An 18,690-nucleotide genomic window follows, 5' to 3' on the forward strand; every position below is an offset into this window, starting at 1 on the left:
AATTTTAGCTCTCAGCATTGTGTGCAGGGAAGGACAGGAAGACAAGGAATGACAAGTGTCCTAGAACTAGCCAGAGCAAGGGAGCAGAGTAGGAAGGTCTTGAGCTCACCTCGTCCCACAGACACACCAAAACTACAACTACATATAGGACAACTGTCTCTCAGAGTGACCTGAAGACTAGTAAAACAGATATTCTACAACTAAAGATATAAAGAAAAGACCAATTTGAGACATGTGGGAGGGGCAGAGACGTGGTCTAGTCAGAACCCACACCTCCAGTCTGGCAACCCATAAGTGGGAGAGATATCACAACGGTGGAGGTTTCCCCTGAGAAGCGAGGAATGTGAGGCCCACATCAGTTCCCCAGACTGGGAGACCTGCACCAGGAAGATAAGCCCTCATAAGGTTTGGATTTGAAAACTAGTGGGGCTTACACCCAGGAGAGCCAGATTGTTGTGGGAAACTGAGACATGGCTCTTGAAGGACTCATGCACAAACTCACTCACTCCGTGGTCCAGCTCAGAGGCAACAGCTTGAAAAGTGCCTGGATCATAGGAGAAGATTGACCCACTAATTTTAGGGCTTGTGCAGAGGGACAGGGACCTGCTGGAACTTCCTCTAAGGATGGAAGCACTGGTGGCACCTTGTTACTCTCCTTCCACCTAGCTAGCTGGTGTTGGCTGATACTGTTCCTGTCACTCCCCCTCAACTAAGCTAATACAATGCACCCCACCCCAGCTGGGGACCCACCCTGCCCAACTTGCCCACTGCAGCTGGCCTTTCCAAAGCAGTTCCTACCTGCCCCATCTGGCAGGCCACCCCAGCTAGCACCAGTGCCTCTCCAAGGTGGCCCCCACTATGGTGTGGCCAGCCCTGCCCATCAGGGCACCTGCAGCAGTCATGGCTGAGCCATGTACTAGATGCGCCAGGAGCCAGTGGAGCTTACTAGGATTCTGACAGCTGTTGTGGCTGAGCCTTACAGCCAGCCAGCCTAGAAACCAACTCTGCCTACCTGTGTGCCTGCAGCAATCACAGCCCAACCACAATAGGAAGATGCATGCAGCCCATGCAGGAAATACTACTGGAGCATCTAGTTCTGGTGACCAGGGGACATTGTGCCATTGGGCTCCACAGGACAACTTTTACATAAGGCCATTCTTTCAAGACTAGAGGATGTAACAGATAAACCTAGACATAAAAACAAACACAGAGACTTAGGCAAAATGAGAAGACAAAGGAATACCTTCCAAATGAAAGAATAAGACAAAACTTAGGAAAGTAACTAAATGAAATGGAGATAAGCAATTTACCAGGTAAACAGTTTAAAATAACACTCATAAAGATACTCGCCAAACTCAGGAGAAGAATGAATGAATTCAGTCAGAATGTCAAAAAAAAAATAAAAAAGAACCAATAAGAAATGAAGAATATGATAATTGAAATGAAAAATACCATAGAGGGAATCAACAGATTAAAGATGTGGAAAAATGAATCAGTGATCTAAAAGACAGAGTAGTAGAAATCATCCAATCGGAAAAGCAAACAGAAAAAAGAATTTTAAAAAATGAGAATAGTTTAAGAGACCTCTGGGACAACAACAAGTAAACTATCATTCATATTAATGGGTCACAGAGGGAGGAGAATGGGAAAAAGGTACAGGAAAGTTACTAGAAAAAATAGTGGCTGAAAACTTCACTAACCTGATGAAGGAAACAGACATCCAAGTCTAGGATTCAGAATCCCAAACAAGATGAATCCAAAGAGACCCACACCAAGACACATTATAATTAAAATGTCAAAAGTTGAAGGTAAGAGAGAATCTTAAAAGCAGCAAGACAAAAATAACTAGTTACAGATAGGGGAGCACCTATAAGACTATCAGCTAACTTTTCAGCAGAAACTTTACAGGCCAAAAGGGACTGGCATGATATATTTAAAATGCTGAAAGAGGGCTTCCCTGGTGGCGCAATGGTTGAGAGTCCGCCTGCCAATGCAGGGGACGGGGGTTCGTGCCCCGGTCTGGGAAGATCCCGCATGCCACGGAGTGGCTGGGCCCGTGAGCCATGGCCGCTGGGCCTGTGCATCCGGAGCCTGTGCTCCGCGGCGGGAGAGGCCACGACAGTGAGAGGCCCGCGTACCGCAAAAACAAACAAACAAACAAAAACAACAACAAAAAAAATTGGTACATAACATTATATTAGTTTGCAACATAATAATTCAATCTTTGTACACACACAAAGTGATCAGCATAGTAAGTCTAATTACATTTTAAAGTTTAAGAAACACTGGGATAGATTTTACATATCCTCCAGATTTAGATAGGCATATTTGAAAGAGTTTATCAAATATAACAGAAGTAAGTTTATGACATGAACCTCTGAGAGGGATTAAAGCAACAAATGAAAGTTAAGGGGCTCTAAGAAGTGAAATTTTAATTGGACAAATAATCCTGATAATAAATAAAAGAGTGTATGGTACGTAAAAAAGCAAAAACAATACCAAAATGGTGTTGGGCAAGGAGTTCTCTGGAGTCCGGTTTTTTAAAGCAACAAGTATAACGCCTAATATTTAACTGGAATTTTGTTATATACCAGATGTTTTCTATACACCATATACTAGGCTCCTTATATGACTTAACTAATTTCTCCCTTATATAATAATTAATGTAATAATTAATTACATTAAATCTGTACAGTGGGAGGAAATTCTGTCTCCACTGTATAGAGGCAAACACCAAGAATTGAAGAAATTGAATAAATACCCCAAATATAAGTAGGTAATAAGTTGTGGTGGCAAGTTTCAAATCCAAGAAATCTCTCCCCTACGAAAATCATAAGATACTTTAACTGAAACATGACTATGGCATTTTTTAAGAGCTAAAACTCTTAGAAGAAGATAAAAAAGTAAGCCTTAATGATCATGGATTAAATAAGGTCTTCTTAGATATGACACCAACAGCACAAGAGACAAAAGAAAAAATAGATAATTTAAATTTTATCAAAATTAAAAACTTCCCAGAACACCAAGCAAGAAAGTTAAAAAAAAATAGAATGGGAGAAAAATATTGGAGATAATATATCAAATAAGGGACTTGTATCTAAAATATATAAAAACTCTTACAACTCAATTATAAAAGAACAAATAATGCAATTAAAAATGGGCAAAGGATACAAATGGATACTTATCCAAAAATATACAAATGGCCAATAAGCACATGAAAATATGCTCAGCACCATTAGTTGCTAGGAAAACGCAAATCAAAACCCCAGTGAGGTCCCATGTCACACCCAGTAGAATGGCTATAATCAAAAAGACAGATAATCACAAGGGTTGACAAGGATATGAAGAAATTGGAACCATTGTATTGAATGTAAATGCTGCAGACACTTAGAAAAACAACCTGCCAGTTCCTGAAAAAGTTAAATACAGAATTATCATATGACCAGCAATTCTACTCCTAGGTACAGAGAAATGAAGTAAACACATGACTATGCAAAAACTTATACATTAGTGCATGGCATCATTATTCATAAAAGTCAAAAACTGGAAACAACCCAAATGTCCTTCACCTGATGAATAGATAAAATGTGGTATATTTAATTCTGCAGTCAAAAGGAATGAAGTACTGATATATGCTGTAACCTGGATGAACCTTGAAAACATGCTAAGTGAAAGAAACCAGTCACAAAAGACTACGTTATGTTCCATTTACATTAAATGTCTAGAATAGGCAAATCTATAGAGCTAGAAAGTAGATTAGTGTTTACCTAGGACAAGGGGATGGGGTGGGGGGAAATGGGAGTGAGTGCTAATGGGCATGGGGTTTCTTTGGGGGGATGATAAAATATGTTCTAAGATTGATTATGATGGCTGTTGCACAACTCTAAATATACTAAAAACTGAATATTGTAAACTTTAAATGGGTGAATTTTATGGTACATGAATTGCATCTCAAGGAAGCTGTTAAACAAAAAGGCCTATCACTAGGGTATAAGATTGTCAGTGAAAGAGCAAAGAAGCAGGGAAAGGGTAGAAAGGAGAGAAGAGGCCTAGGGACAGGGCTGAATAACAAGGTACAGGCTAGAATTGGAGTTGGTAGGCTTATCCTAGAGATTTTATAAAAACACAAACTCAAACTTTAAAATACAGACTATACAGGACCACACAACTACTATTAATAATACATTTGATTTTAAAATTAAAATCAATATACACAACTGTTTTTTATTAATGGTGTTTTGGGAGGAAAAGCATACTTTGGAATTGGTTATAACATGAATTCAATCCAATATATTCCACTTACTAGCTGGTTAACCCTATAAAAGTTATTTAGCTTCCCTAAGCTCTGAGGCTTTCTCTATTTGTGAAATAGGGACACTGCTATATTTCTCTTAGTCTCACAATACATGTGAGGTGCTTGTGCCCGACATGGTGTTGGACTCAAAACATGGTAGCTGTTAGTAGAAGTAATAGTAAAAATCATTATCATTCAGTGATGATTACTACCAATTTGCCATATTCTACTGAAAGTTTTGCCAACAGAATAATCCAAATTTTGTTACTTAATAAAGTTTTGGCTCTAGATTCTACAACAGGTAGCTAAAAAAATCTTTCTATTTCATTTATATCAAACAGCTATAGAATAGTAAATATTTTTCATTATATAGAAGAAAACATAAGAAAAAACGATAAGCATAAATAGCTGACCCAAAGCCCAACAGTATGTTATTACACAATAACATAACCCTCTCACTGTGGTATCACCACTTAGAAAAGAAAATTAAAGTAAAAGGAAAACAGAGCTATATGTATAGAAAATAGGAGACTAATAGAAATTGGAGTCTCAAAAAGAAGGGAAAGAGCAAGAAAAGTATACATATGCAACTGAGGGCAAATAATTCTTTATTATTATTATTATTCTATCAACTTAAATGGACAGTTTCAGTTTTGACAACAACATAGAAAAGGAAAAACGACATATAAATTTTGTATGTTGTAATATTGTAACATAGCATAGTATATAATAATGTATAATAATTAGGGCCAAACATTTATCTATTTTACAGAGATCCTCCTTTAACTTTGAAAGATTAGGTAAACGTGTATTTGTGCATTTATCCATAACACCCCTGCTAAAATGGTAGTTTAAAAATACAATGGCATTAAGCCACAAGGAATGAAACAACAGGAGAGCAGACATGAGATTTCCATATTTTACTAGGACATGGGAAAACTGAAAGCAGATAGGTGAGTGGTAGCTGGCCCCACTACACCCATGAGAGGCTTAGAACTGGCACAAGGCATCTTAAGTGCTGAGTGCAGCACAGTGCTGAAAACAGATGTATGGGTTAGAAGTCTTGTGTGTATAATGGAAAACTATGCCTAGGTCCTGTGACTATGCATTGTAGCCAGGCAGTAATTTCTCTATCCTCACCCCATGAAAAAGACTGGAGATTTATTCTCTAGGAAAATTGCACCAGAGATTTTCTGCACAGAAAACACCAGGCACAGAGGCACAGCACAGAAAGATTAAGTGAAATTTTGCATAATAAAGAGTGGAATCCTCTGTTATCTTATTCCGTACTACTCCCAGAATGCCTCCATAAAAGAGACTGGAAGATTCTTCTCTGTAGTAATTGAACAGTCCCAGATAATAGATACATTCCAAGGAATCTGCGGTTCACTGACCCATCAATTTTAATGCAGCCCACTCTTAGGTAGGTACAACTTGGCACACACAGCTTCTGTACTCCACTTTTAAATGTTAATGAACGTCCAAAGAACACCAGACATTTGAAGATACCTCCAACGTGAAAAGCAGAGAGTAACAGTGAGGAAAGAGAAAGGAGGTGTATTTTATACAGCATCATAGATCACTCTGTAAGAGACATGGAATAATTTAATAAATACCTTTTTTTTTTAAGATGATGTTGGGGGTAGGAGTTTATTAATTAATTAATTTATTTTTTCTGTGTGGGATCTTCGTTTCTGTGCGAGGGCTGTCTCTAGTTGTGGCAAGCGGGGGCCACTCTTCGTCGTGGTGCGTGGGCCTCTCACTATCGCAGCCTCTCTTGTTGCGTAGCACAGGCTCCAGACGTGCAGGCTCAGTAGTTGTGGCTCACGGGCCTAGTTGCTCCGCGGCATGTGGGATCCCCCCAGACCAGGGCTCGAACCCGTGTCCCCTGCATTAACAGGCAGATTCTCAACCACTGCGCCACCAGGGAAGCCCAATAAATACCATTTTTGAAAGACAGAAGTTAATAGGTTTTATTTAATATAGAAGTTAAAGATATGTACCTAATATATTTTTCATGCATACGTTTAAAAAATTACTGAGCATCTTCCAATTCTAGGCATGAAGCAAATTACCAAGGGTAAGAAAAGATGAATAAAACAGTTTCTTCTTGAAGTAGCTCAAAGAAGAAAAGAGAAGAGAAATACACAGACATGAAATAATTACAACAAAATGTGATAAATGATAAAATAATAGGATGAATACAGTGTGAGGTATCATAAAGGAACAATAATTAAATGTTTGGGAGAGTATGCTTCTGGAAGTATCAGTAAGTTATACTTTAAAACAAACCCACCAATCCTATTACATGTGTAAATATGTGCTTACGTAATATAAGGAAAAATTTATAATTAAAAAATGTTGAGAAACTGTTTTCTCTTTAAAAACTGAAAACTTTATGGGTGAACCATATTTCAAAGAAACTGTCAACTTCATCCAATGTGCTCAGTAGGACTCCACTTACAATAGTGGGCCTACTCAAATTAATCAAGCACTGCACTGTGCTCTGTATTTTCAACTCTGGACTCTGACTATGACGGCACTTTAAATGGTTACAGAATTGGCATGGAGCTTTGGACAAATTGTATTAAAATCCTGTGGGAGGGACTTCCCTGGTGGTGCAGTGGTTAAGAATCCGCCTGCCAATGCAGGGGACACAGGTTCGAGCCCTGGTCCAGGAAGATCCCACATGCTGTGGAGCAACTAAGCCCGTGCGCCACCACTACTGAGCCTGCTCTCTAGAGCCAGTGAGCCACAACTACTGAGCCTGCGTGCCACAACTACTGAAGCCTGCGCGCCTAGAGCCCATGCTCTGCAACAAGAGAAGCCACCACAATGAGAAGCCCGTGCACTGCGAGGAAGAGTAGCCCCCCTCGCCGCAACTAGGGAAAGCCCCCGTGCAGTAACAAAGACCCAACACAGCCAAAAATAAGTTAAATAAATAAATTTATTTAAAAACAATTCCTGTGGGAATTGCACTTAATTAAGCAATAATAATTTATCAAAAGCTTTACTAAGCTGTTAGTCTCATTTCACATTCATAAGAAGAAACATATCATTTTATAAATAATCACAATTTGTTCTCCGTCAAGGACACATATTAATCAATCTTTTAAATATTAATGTTTTGGGATAATTTTGTTCCATTTTAACACTTGGAGTCTACTATTTTATCCTAGTAAATTTCCATTAACTACAACCTGTTTTATATATATTATTAAGAACTGGCAATGATCCAGGTATAGGGTCTTAAGTTGATTTTTCAAAAAAATCCTTCTTTTCATTGACATTATCTCTATAACTACATCTATGTAGAAATAACCACACGACATGGGGCAAAAACCAAAGACTTGTTTATCTTAAGTACATACTGACTTTTTTTATGTTCCCATTTGATACTACAACTGCTTAAGTACTCACTGGTACAAAGGCATGCAATGCACCCTATCTGGATGTTCTGAAGTTGTTTAGTTGCAAATTACATTTCTATGAAATATCTTTACTTTAAAATTTAGTTTGTATGTGTTGACAAGATTCTGATCAAATGGTTAGCAAACTTGATGATACATTATTGTGTCAAAACCTGATGGTTTTGTTCTGATTTCCTTTCTAACTTTCTTCACATAAATTTGATCTTATATTGTGTATTTGTTTACCCTCTCTATGGAAGTTCATATAATATATACCCCACTATACTCAGGATAACTGCTGGAGAAAGATTTGGCATTATTCCCATATGAAATTTTAGGAGGATGAAATTTGAAGAAATTAGATGCCTTCTTTTAGGTCACCAAACTGGTTAATGGCTAGATGAAATTAAGAGTTGTTAGTTGAATTCTAATGCAAAGCTCCTTCATGATCTTTCTGCCTAGTTTTCTCATGAATGCAAAAAGATAACTGCAATTTTCCTGTTGCCTTAACAAATACAGAAAAAATGAGAAATTGTATTGAAAATATTAAGACTAATATAAACAACGGCTGTAGGTAAAACATGAACAAAATAGCATCTAAATTATTAAGAAACATGAACTTATCGGTATTATCTCTTGAGATAACTCAAGTTTTTAGCTAGAGTTTGATTATATAGTAGTTTAATGTTGTTAATATCTCTTTAACTGAATCTGATCAACTGATATTTTCCTTTCATACCATCATAGTAAACTTAGTAACTACCAGTTTTACACATCACACATTCTTCAACATTTTTGCTCAGCTATATTACACATTACAGTGTGCAAAACACCATGCTGCCATTCTTTCAGTTGTGGGAACAAAGAACAACATGGCAACAGATAAGAAAATCATTTAAGTGTTTGTGTGTATTTTGTTCACTACTCTTCAATCCAATTTTAGAGATGAACTAACTGTGTCCCAATTCACAATCCCATAGTGACAGACCTGGAACATTGTAGTTAAGTGGTCTATCCACTCCATCATTTTGCACATGTTTGGAAATAACTCATGGATTTAGCTGGCTAGAATGGGAATTTTAATGATTTACATAGAAGAACGTATCTAAATTAGGAAACCAATTTTTCCGTTGGTATTTTAGTTATGATAGTATTCTCTAGAGACTAGCCTAGGCATATCTTCTACCTACAAGGAAATAATCGTTACTTTATAACAGGGATTATTTCCCAATCCAGTCTTCCCCCACATATTATGGAATTATTAAATTATATTTATTCAACCTCTTCATATCTTTCTATTTGACTTTCTTCCAAAAGAACTGAGCAATCATCTGATGAATTTAATGAATGAATAAAGTCGATCCAAATGATTACAAAAAAGAAAAGTGCTTCCCCATAAACTTAGGGAGAGGTGACTTATTTTATTGATTTAACTTGCATTAGGAGTTTTTACTCTGAAGTATTTTTTCCAAAGTAAAAAAAAAAGGTACTTAAAATAATGCTCTTAAAAAGTGACATTTTAATGTCATGGAATGAGTCAGTGGATCTTACTTGTGAGGTTTATGAGGTCAGGTTAATCTTCTGTAGTTAGCCAAATAACTCAAGGAAAACATAGCCATTATTTAGGTCTGCACTGCTTGTGTACTTCTACATTACTTACATTCTTTTACAACTTCCCAGCTTTTTTGTTAATTTTGCACCTGACTTTTACAATTATCTTAGTGCAGTCAGTTTAATTGAAAGAAACAAGAGAACTTCAACTTCGTCTTCACTAAGATCAATATTATTATCAAAATACTTCAATTTAATGAAAATGCCTTTCTGGCAAAAGATCAAGAAATAGACTATTAGTGTCTTGTCTATTAATACATATAAATATCCCTGCATATTTAAGATTAAAAATAAACTAGACCTTTAAGCACTGACACTTTCTGGATCTTTCATCTAAACTTTTGAAAGAACTTGTCTGTGATGGCTTAATTCATTCAAAACAACTTAAAATCTGTGAACTTAAAAACTGACTGAGAATCTGGCCTCTTTCTCTCTGAGAATCAGGCTTTCAAAATGTAGTAGGATTTCAAAAGAAGCAGCCTAGTTACTCATCCTCTGCTTACTCAGAGTAGCCCTGGCTGAATGCTGTGACTCTGTCGTAACTTCTGGGTTAAGTATCTGTGTACTGAATAGCAAATGGAGTATCTCTAGGGCACAATGTCGTGTTGCATCATGCAAGGTGCATTTTCAGCACTGATACCCAAGCAAATTTGTTTGCTGCAGTAGCAATAGCAGAAGCATCTGAAAACTTACAACCCCTTCACATCATAAGTGAGATCTTTCACACATCTTCACTTAATATATTCTACTCTCCCAGATGTACTATAGAATTATTAGCTCCATTTGCAGAAGTCCAAACATGGCATCTGGAAACATCCCTCTGTGTAGAGGGTAGATACATTCCTAATCTGTTGTTTGAGGTGGTATAAACTTGGACTCTCTCCATGGCTGTCATCTACAAGATTTGTTACAAATTACTCTGGGAACAAGTGTAAAATCCTGCAATGTCATATCTTCTAGGGAAATTACTGTGTTCTATTAAGAAAGTTATAAATCTTGACTTCCGCTGGGATTATTTTCATTATACTTTCCTAAATGTGTAGCCATAACCACATAGTCAGATATTTATAAGAGATAAGGGCTGGAACCATGCAAATCATGGCACAGGGAATCGAGGTTTAAGAATTATGTGGGAGAATAAAAACATGAAGTAAATGCTAATGATAATCTGAAGTCATTACCCATAATAGTTCAGCTAACAGTTCTTGAGTACTAAATGCCAAGCATTATGTTTAGTATTTTATATACAAGATCTCATTTAAATATATGATGCCAGAGAACAAGGATGAGCTCACCAACAGAAGAAAGATGGGCTGGAAAATACAAGTTTAGCCTATAAGAAAGATTTATAGAAGATCATCTTTCGATGGCAGAAAGTTTTGTGAGGTGATAGAGCAGAAAGGAGCTTTCAATGACAGGAGTTTCTTTCTGGGAAAAGGACCTAGGACAGTCAGACTCAGGGTAAACTCAGTTCTGGGTGAGTCCATGTGTGCTCTGTACAAAATATCTGTCCCACCATCCCAGCATTGGAGACCTGATCCAGTGCTGGAAAACTGCCACCTTCTGTTAGAACCAAATTTGGGTCCATGCACACACGTGCAGTGAAGCCAATCTACTACACTGGGTTGTGGTGAGGAAAAGTGCAGCATTTATTGCAGGGTACCAAGTAAGGAGTCCAGCTAATGCTCAAGAGACACGAACACCTAGATGGCTTTCAGGGGAAGGTTTTTTACTTGTTTTTCTTTTTTTTTTTGCCATAGCTTGCAGCTTGCAGGATCTTAGTTCCCTGACCAGGGATTGAACCTGGGGCCACAGCAGTGAAAGTGCCAAGCCCTAACCACTAGATCACCAGGGAAATCAGGATGATTTTCCATAAAGACAAGGTGAAGGCAGGGGTTGTGGGGTGCTGTGATCAGCTCATGGACTTTCTTCTGATTGGTTGGTGGTGAGGTAATCAGGAGTCAACATCACCAACCTTCTGGTTCCAATTCGTCTGGGGTCTACCTGCTTGTGTGCAGCATATAATTAACTTCCTCCACCTGGTGAGGGGTCAATATCTGCCAGACGGCTCAAAGGATATGGCTCAGAATATTGTCTATAGCCTTGAGGAGGAACTAAAGGTCCGAAAATTTGTTTAATGGCTAAATTATTATTACTTTGCTTTGCTTGACTGTTTTCCTTTCTTTCTGCATTTTCTCACTTCTCCAATTAAATTTAGCCTTTGGAACTCAAGGAAGGCCTAGGGGGCTAAAGTTTTTCTACAGGCAAGAGACAGGTGGAGGACATGGGAGAGTCTGTCCCAGGAAGGCCCCATAGTGTCCTGCTCTGTTACACTACCAAGAAGCACTCAAGTGTCTAGGGTCAGTCAAAGCAGGTCTTTGGAGTTCTGGTAGGCTGCAGCTGAAGGGGGTCAGTCTACTGAGCTACAAAAACATTGGTTTAAAAAAGAGATTTAAGGGCTTCCCTGGTGGCGCAGTGGTTGAGAGTCCGCCTGCAGATGCAGGGAACACGGGTTCGTGCCCCGGTCCTGGAGGATCCCACTTGCCGCTGGGTGGCTGGGCCCGTGAGCCATGGCCGCTGAGCCTGAGCATCCGGAGCCTTGCTCCGCAGCGGGAGAGGCCACAACAGTGAGAGGCCCGCGTACCGCAAAACATAAAAAATAAAAAAATAAAAAAGAGATTTAAGGCCAGGAACAGGAAGGTCAAGTATTTTCCCAAGGTCAAATCCGGTTCAAAACACTAGAGATGCTACCCTGGTGGTGCAATGGTTAAGAATCCGCCTGCCAATGCAGGGGACACGGGTTCGATCCCTGGTCCGGGAAGATCCCAGGTGCCGCAGAGCAACAAAGCCCGCGTGCCACAACTACTGAGCCTGCGCTCTAGAGCCCGCGTGCCACAACTATTGAAGCTGGCGCGCCGCAATGAAGAGCCCGTGCTCTGCAACAAGAGAGGCCACCACAATTAGAAGCCCACGAACCGCAATGAAGAGGTAGCTCCAACTCGCCGCATCTAGAGACAGCCCGCGCGCAGCAGCGAGGACGCAACGCAGCCAAAAATAAATAAATAAATTTATTGAAAAAAAGAAAAAAAAACACACTAGAGATGTATTCTAATGCATTTAGGGAGTAAACCACTACAGATAGCTTAGAATAAAGCCTTAACTAAACCCTGGCCCCATTACCCTGCCTATCTCCCTTCTCCTCTCGCCCCTAACCTCATTTATTCCTCAGGAAATGCCTGCTTCGCGAAGTTGTCGATAAAGAGATCTCTGGGCCCTCTCAGTAAATGGGGTTTCAGTCCCACTTCCGAGGACCGTTCCCTATTACTCCCTCTTCCCTTTCCGTATCTGACCTCTAGCCAGGCAACCACTGGGAAGAAGACGTAAAGAAGAAAAGGAAAAGGAGACTAAGTCGTTTTTATAACATTTTAGATGCTTTTGGAAAGGTTGTTCACGTCATTTCCAGATTCCATGAACAGATCATCAAGGTATCACTCAAGTTAAAGACACAGGACTTTTTCCCTCCCACTCCCTTCTCCACGCATCAGTGGAAGGGGAGGGAGAAGGGAGAGAGAAGAGGGAACAGAGGGAAAAGTGAGAGAAGCAAGATGAGAAAGGGGTGTTGAAGGAAGAGATGAGGGCAAGAAGAGAGGAGTGGTCGGGGTGGTAGGGAGCTCGGGGCGTCTGCCCACCTGCGCTCCGGACCCGCCCGGGAGCGACGCCCGCGTCTCGCAGCGCGCAGCCAATTCCGCGGCCCCGAGAGCAGCCAGGACGCGCTGCTCTCCGCCCGGCGGCAGCCGGCGCCCAGCACCGCAGCGCCTGCCCGCCCTCCCGTTCGCCCCCGGGCCGGGGAGCCACCTTTCCTGCTGCGGACTGCTGCGGGGAGTGCTCGCGGTGAGTGTGGGGCTCCGCGCCTGGCGAAGGAAAGCGCGCGGTGCCCGCAGCAGGCGCACAAGTGGGGAAGGGGCGCGGGGGAGCCCCGGCCAGCGCCTGCAGTGGGCAGGAGGGCCGGGAAGCCTTGTGGGGCTGGGGCCGAATTCCTTTCCTTCACTTATTTGGCGGCGAACGTGCAGCTCTGGAATTCCAGAGTCGCCCTTTCGCACTTCGTCCGTAACCTCTGCTCCCCAGGGCTGAAGTTGCGGGAAGCAGGCGTGGCCCAAGGCGGAGCAGGTGGTCCAGGCTGGGAGGCAGGGGTCCGGCTCCGTCTCTAGGGCGAGGGGTGGCGGTCCAAGCCGGCGACACCCTACTTCGGGGGTAGGCTCCCGGCACTCACGCCTTGAGGAGCTGCTGTGGTGGAGAGAGAAGGGGCTCAGGACAGAATCCAGCCCTGGAAGCACAGGAGAGTCTTGACTCCAACCCTCGGTGGGATCTGGGGAGGACTCTGGGGAAAGGGATTAGAGAAATGTGAGGAGCCAGGCAGAGGCGTAGATCGGGAAAAAAAGAGCAGTTTTCTAACTTGATTTCCCAAGGGTATGAACCCCTGAGGTAAAAGGGCAGGAGAGAGCTTCCACCTCGCGTTGGCAAAGTGCCTGGGCTGCTGTGGGTCCTGACCGTCGAAGGAAAGGTGCCCTGTTATTTAGAGGCGTGGTTGAGCAAAGAAGGAAAGGGGATTGGAGTGAGGGTTCATCCTCAAGGTTCCTGTTCCTCAGGGAGCTGGGAGAGCTGCATCTGTGTGCCCAGAAAATTAAAGAATAAAATTGAGGAGATGAGAAGGAAGAACACATATGGAGATTAGCATTTTGGGTGCCTCAAATGCTGGATTTGGGTTTTGGGTTATTTCCATTTGCATGAAAGAGGTAGCCCCTCATAAGGCACTGGGTGGGAACAGAAGATGCGCTGCCACAACCTTTGGAAGAAACCTTGAGAAGACTTCTTTTTCTACATGTAAAGTACTTCCCAGGCACCTTGACGACTGTAATATAGTGAAGCTGATTGTTAAGTGAACATTTAAGATGACATAGCAGGGAGCATCACCCGCCCCTCCCCTCAATTTTTCTAGAATATCTTTGTTATCATTGCAGTTTGATTAAATTTTAGGGGGTGTGCTGTACCAAAAGCCAGTAAAATGGGACACATTCAAAATGGGTTTCTCCTGGTTCCATTTACATACAAGTCTTTGAAATTTGATTTGTTGATCAACAAGCTAATGACCTTTAAGTTTGAGTTGCCCCAATGTCTATGTGTTAGTTGAGGGAGGTGGCCTAGACTCTCAGCTGGCTTTCACTGAGGGAGTGGGAGTGTTAACAGCCAAAGCAAACTTAAGGAAGACTGTGCCATCTCTCTGGGCTCGCAGATGCTCTTCCTTCTCTTTCCCTTTCTCCGTCTTCAGACTCATAAGCAGGTTCAAGTATTATCACTTTGTGTCTCCTCCCAGGAAAGTGTAGTTCTTGCGCCTCTCCACCCCATTCTAATCTGTGAAAAGTGGTTTTCTATGCTTTGGATAGATTGTTCATTAAATTCAGATGTTTGTAGAACAAATATTATACTTACCTGTATTAGCTTAGGAGTTCCCAGATATGAAAAATAACTTATTTTGTCCAAGAAATTTTAGTACATTTTCCCACACCTCCTTTAGTCAGTGTGAATCATTTATCAAGCTTCACCCACTGAGGTTTATTACAAAGCTGATGAGCTTCAGGTGTATCAAGGGGTTGTTCTCTCTTAACAATATATAAAGTTCTCTGTTGGAATGAAGATTTAAAGAATAATGCAGTTTTTGCCACTTTACCTCGTTAGGCAAGTTTTATAGATGGCTGGGATTGAGCAATTGTAGCACATTTGTAAAGGAAGCTTTTTCATTGTTTTAAATACGTAAATATATGACTGAGCTACTTTTATAAAGTTTTTAGGCATATTGTTCTTATGAAGACTTACATAAAGATGCTAATAAAAATAATACAACATACCCATATTTCTTAAGAAATTTTAAATTTAAAATTGGGTGCATGTCTCTTTTCAAAGACTTGCACAATTATAACTTAATTCTTAATTCCGAATGAGAGGAGTGATAATTTGAATAGTTTGAATTTTCTAATCTAGTAAATGTGGTCCTTTTGAATTTGATTAACTAATATTGAAATTATTTCAAAGATTTTTGAAGAGTACTTTCTGGTATATTAGTAATAAATGGTTAATATAAAACAACATGGACATGGTAAGATTTGAAAGGCCGTGGCAGGGTTCTCTTTTTTCAATATTAGTTTAAGAGGTGGGAAGGATGCTGTTTGAGGCAATGTAAACAAGATGTGGCATGTTGCTTCCTGATTGCTATGAACAAAAAACACTAATAATCCTAGGTGATGGAGTCCTGAGACCCCTAGGGAGGTTTCTGTAGTGATCTGATGTAGAGTCACAGTCCTGTACCCCACAGTGGGAAACCTTGCTTTCCACTCCCTCGCCTTAAATTAGACAGGCAAGAAATACTAATTTCTGTGCTAAAAGTGAAGACCCATGAAGTGCAGTAGGGAAACTTGGAATTGGCATCTGTTACAGAAATTACTACTTGCACTTGAAAAAGTATAAAGAGAAATGTTTTAGAGCCTAGGAATGAACATAAATAGGCAAAGATCATATTAATGAGTATACACCAGTATTAAAGAGGAATGACTGTACTGACCTGATAATTTCTTCAGTTCCCTGGTGGTGTTTCCTTCTCTCAGAAGTAATATGTGGCCTGTTAGCCCATGGTGTGGAGTATCTATTTTCTTCTCTGTACAATGGGAAGCCATTAAAGAATTTCTGGTGAGAAACTGTTTTACCAGAATCCTCTTGCTATTGTGTCAAGATCATCTCCTGAAAGACAAGAGGGGAAACAAGGAGGCTGTTAAGAGGCTACAAGAATTTCTTAGCCTAGTCTTTAACCAGAGTAATAGCCGTGGAAATGATGAGAAGTGGCAGGATTCTGGATATATTTGGAGGTAAAGGTGCCAAGACTTGGTGATGGATTAGATGTGGTTGCTGACAGAAGGAAAGAAATCAAGGCTCATGTCTAGATTTATGACCAGGGTAACTGGAAGAAAGCAGTTGTCACCAATTGATACGGGAAAACTAAGGAGAAGCAGTTAAGTTTTGAGCAGCCTATTAGATATTCAGGTGCAGGCATCAGTGCATAAATGGTATTTAAAACGATAGGACTTTACAAAATGATTTAAGGAGAGAATGTATTTAAAGGATCAGACTGAGAAGGATCAGACAGCTCAAAATATGGACACTGAAGAGAACAGGAGCCAGAAAAGGAAACTCAGAAGTAGCAATCAGTGAAATAGGGGGAAATCCAGAAGAATATAAGGTCATGGAAGCCACGAGAAGAAAGTATTTAAGAAGGAGGAAGTGATGATTAGCTACATCCAATGCTATGGAAGAGTTAAATTATGTGAGGACAAAGAATTACCTTGGAATTTTATCTGACCTTGATAAGAGTTATTTCAGTTGAAATGGTGGTGACAAAAGATTGACCAATAAGGACTGACTAAAGATTGGTGACCTAGTGATTCCAATCCTAGGAATTTATCTTACAGATATATTTTTACATTGGAAAAATAATATATGTTCACACCTATTCCCTGAAACTTTTTATATTAGTAAACAATTGAAAACAATAAATACTTGTAAGTAGAAAACAAGTAAAATAAACCATGTACATCCATTCAATGGAATATTATCTAGCTGCTAAAATTATTAAGGCAGCATTCTGTATACTAATATGAAAAGATCTTCAAAGTATATTAAGGAGAAAAAATTGCAATGCAGTGTGCATGAGTTATCATTTATTAAGGAACAAAAAATGAGCCTATTTATGAAAGTATATACCATAAAAATGGATTACAGTGGTTACCTACAGGGAGGGAAAGTGAATGGTAGGGTACAATATTGGGAGGGAGATTGTCTTATATAGACTTTAAGTCTTATATAGACTTTAATACTTTGTTATGCACACATAGATTAGCTATTTAAAATATTAAATAAAATCTATACATAAATCTGAAAAAAATATTTGTAATTTAAAATAATAATGATAAAAGAAGTAATGGGAAGTGAGGAAGTGAATGCTCTGTATAAAATAAGTCCTTCAAGAAGAGGATTAAAAGTAGCTGGAGCAGGACATGGAGATTTGTTCTTAATATGGAAGCTTTAATGTTGGAATTAGACAAATGAGAATGAACTAGACAGAAGAAAACATTGGTTTTTAAAAAAGAGGATAACTATGGGAGCAAAACCCCTTAATAACTGGTAGAGATGGAATTCCAGAAACTAGTCAACGATGGTACGAACATGACCAGGAAAAGGACCTTTTCCCACAGACCCCCAGATCTGGATCAGTCCTCTGATCAGCCTCCTACATTCCTAAAGCGCTGCCTGGGACATTGATATAAACTATTCTAATTGATACTGCTGTAGTCTTAGTTCTAATGTCATTTGGACTCTCAACCTCTCATCATATCTTTTTTTTAACCTTTTTTGGGGGGTGGGCATCCTCTATAGTTCTCTCCAGCAGCTGGAGCACAGCTTGCCACCCTTCTCAAAATTAATTCTGTCTCTGCCCCCTTCACTCTTAGGATAATTCTTTCCTGGGAATACAGAGACTCCCAGGAATGAAGCTCCCTCACCACTTCTAACTCCTGTGCATGTATCTGCTCACTTGCTCCCCTTCCTTCCAGTTCTGTAGTCCAGCTGACCTCCCTCTCTGATCTGGATCCCACAACTGTCCCACTCCATTCTGAACCTGGCTTCATAAACCATTCTTTATATCACGTGCAACTTTAACCTCTTCTTTAATGACTTCATCATTTGAGTATATTATTGGGATCATATCATTCCCATACTTAAAACAAGCAAACAGAAAGGCCTCTCATGATCCTGAGTACCCCCTACATCTAGTCTCCTATTCACTCCTGCTTTACTCAGCCAGCTTCTAGAAAAAAAATGAACATAAGTACAAATGTTTGCAGATAATTTTTGTCAATTAAGAGACTCACTGAAGCCCATCCATGGGAATAAGGAATCCTTCCTGGACCTTCTTATAAAATAATTTCCTTAGCTACTATGGTTTCAGTTACCTCCAAATGATATGATGGTTCCTAGTTTTCCCAAATGTGAAGATGAATCTCAGTTCTAGTATTGCCCATTAACAGTCCTCTTTTGCTGTATCCAAGTCCCAACAATACATACTACCTTCATGATTTTTTCTATACCTTCACATCACGTTATTTCTTCTTTACATAATTTCTCTTTAAATTGAATCACATTTTATTATTTATTTATTTTGGGGGGGTACGCGGGCCTCTCACTGCTGTGGCCTCTCCCGTTGCGGAGCACAAGGCTCCGGACGCGCAGGCTCAGCGGCCATGGCTCATGGGCCTAGCCGCTCCGCGGCATGTG

The 18,690-nt window shown here is 40.1% G+C and overlaps 1 protein-coding gene across 1 annotated transcript in view; it reads left to right on the forward strand.

Annotated features, from left to right (window-relative positions):
• Positions 1-13,110: 13,110 nt before the first annotated feature.
• Positions 13,111-18,690, forward strand: part of HTR1F (5-hydroxytryptamine receptor 1F) — a 134,982-nt gene continuing 129,402 nt past the window's right edge. Inside the window, exon 1 of the mRNA XM_029214929.1 lies at positions 13,111-13,206. The gene's annotated coding sequence lies outside the window, so the exon portion shown is untranslated. The remainder of the gene's footprint in view (positions 13,207-18,690) is intronic.

The sequence above is a fragment of the Monodon monoceros genome, unplaced genomic scaffold (genome assembly GCF_005190385.1).
Source record: "Monodon monoceros isolate NGI ecotype Baffin Bay Population unplaced genomic scaffold, NGI_Narwhal_1 Super_Scaffold_11, whole genome shotgun sequence".
Taxonomy (NCBI): Eukaryota; Metazoa; Chordata; class Mammalia; order Artiodactyla; family Monodontidae; genus Monodon; species Monodon monoceros.